This window comes from Erigeron canadensis, chromosome 6 (assembly GCF_010389155.1).
Source record: "Erigeron canadensis isolate Cc75 chromosome 6, C_canadensis_v1, whole genome shotgun sequence".
In the NCBI taxonomy this organism is placed as follows: Eukaryota; Viridiplantae; Streptophyta; class Magnoliopsida; order Asterales; family Asteraceae; genus Erigeron; species Erigeron canadensis.
Genome location: NC_057766.1, coordinates 14303456 through 14305739, shown reverse-complemented (window position 1 = coordinate 14305739; position 2284 = coordinate 14303456). Strand labels below are relative to the sequence as shown.

Here is a 2284-nt window from a genome sequence, read left to right as displayed (position 1 = left end):
GTGGCTTGTGTCACACCCCGTTGTAGCGGAAATACAGGGTTAACAAACTAATTCGTACTAACCAAAGGCTTATAAAAATTACATCCATTTAATACCAAATATAAGTCTAATACAAGTACAATCGTTCAAATGTGGACCCCAGAATACGGATACAAGTAATTCATATATGGAATTGGGCCCACTTAATACAAGATAAATATTTGGACTGTCTAGTACAATTAGAACTAACAATATAATAGTCCTCCAATGTCTGACTCTAATTATACGTCCAAAGTCAAATGAATGTCCCTATAATGACAAGATGATCCAAGACTTACTGTTGGTTACCTCAAAAGCATGAAATTTGAGAGGATCAACTATCGAAATAGTTGGTGAGTTTACAGTGTGTTTGACCAAAGTTTAGTCGTCATTGAGAATACACAATGACATGTAGTTATTTAAGACAAGACAGTCGGGAGCAAAATCCGACAATATATAATGACAGTCCAGACCTAAGTCCGACAATATGACTAATATGCCTCGCACAGGATTTCCCGTCTAAAGTGGGGTGCGACCAGAATACCTCGCACAGGTCTCCCGTCTACAATGGGGTGTGGACCAGAACTATGACAGTCAGATACGAAAGCTGACAAGACAACCATTAGGATCTCATAATGGTAATAATTACATACGGAGGACATTTTAGTCTGTCAAACACATAAACATTTAGTCAGCCGACAACATGGCAAGTCTAAGTCACATAGAACAAAATTTCATAAGACATGTATACACATTTTCAGACAACCGTCAACATGGCAAACATATGGCAAATGATTTAAGTAGCCAAATCACATGACATAGACAAAGACAAATCATTTATAAAGTAGCCGTGTATACAACAGTACATGCTTTTCAGGCCCAACGTAAAAAGGAAAAAGGGTGCCATAAACTCACCTTAGCGATCAAAGAGCTAAAAGTATGAGTAGTCCGAGAAAATGAGCAGTCTAGTCTCCACGTCTATCCAAAACCTAGGATATGAGTACCAATGGCGAGGATCAAATCTCACGACGAAAAGTATCCTACGTACAACTACTTAGCTATAGACCTTAGAATGCCATGACCAAGAATCTGATTTAATGTTCAATATATAATTGACTCAAGTTACTAACGTCATTGACATTGTCATAACCAAGTGTCCATAATATACACCTTACTAGTTAGTCTATATCATAACTCAAGTTCATCTTTTGTCCCTAAATTTGGATGGAAAATCAAAGTGTTTAAATGTGTGTTTTAACAAGTTTGATATTCTTTTTATGATGATAAAAGACTAGTAAATAAGTTTTGGATCATTAGAAGTCGACGGCTAACGAAACGGAAAAGTTACAAAAAAAATTCCAGGAGGAGGACGGCCTTTGTGATGAGGACGGCTCTTGTCAAAGGTCGTGCTCCCAACAAGGGCCGTACACAAGGGCCGTGCTCTGAAAAAGGACGGCCTCTGTAAAAGGCCGTACTCTTGCTGTTCCTGTAAACGGGTTTTAAATGCAGTGTTTGACCATTTGTTGTAACCAAATCGTTTTCAACTCAATTCCTTTCATTATAACAAGTATAAACATGTTCAATAGACTTGGGAACAACCCATATCGCTAACCATTTCACCCATTTTGATTTCAAGACCCATTTCAAACCAAATTTCCATTTATCATCAAAACCCTAAATTTACATCTAATTTAAAGGCTTCTAATTCCATTAATAAAACTGAAAGAAACCCTTAATTGAATTTAAATCAAATCAAAAGTTTGAAGAAAATGATGACTTACCAAAATTTGATATTCTTGAAGAAAAGATGAAGAAGATGATGGTGATTCCTTGAAATCCACCAAATAGTTAAACCCTTATTAATTTCCCTTTGATTTCTCCTTTCCAAGAATTTGATTTGAGAGGAAAAACTAGTATGTGCTCTATGTGTGTGTGTTTGTGTCGACAGTAGCAAAGAAAGAAAGAGGGAAAGGTTTTTGGTGGTTCTTTTCCTGCCACACAAACAAGGACCGGCCTATGTGGCCCTTTTTTGAGATATTTTTGTACCATTTATTTGGTAAAATGCTTACGATTAAATACCGTTTGACCAAACAGTTATAATTTAAATTAAAGGTATTTTCCCTCGTCTCATTTTAGTTAAGACAAGTTAATAAAGTTTCGCTAAAGTGAACTTTAAAATATTAAGTCTAGACAGTCTATTTACTGTGCACAATATATAACCTTTATATATTTATTTAAAGTTATTTTTAAGACTCGGCATTCGTCT

At 35.8% G+C, this 2284-nt stretch overlaps 1 long non-coding RNA gene across 1 annotated transcript; it reads right to left on the bottom strand.

Moving 5' to 3' along the window:
• Positions 1 to 289: 289 nt before the first annotated feature.
• Positions 290 to 1945, bottom strand: LOC122602592. Its single transcript, XR_006324332.1, has 3 exons — positions 1800 to 1945; positions 934 to 1007; positions 290 to 327 (listed from the first exon to the last, which is right to left on the bottom strand). It is a non-coding gene; the product is annotated as an uncharacterized LOC122602592 (long non-coding RNA).
• Between the last annotated feature and the right edge of the window lie 339 nt (positions 1946 to 2284).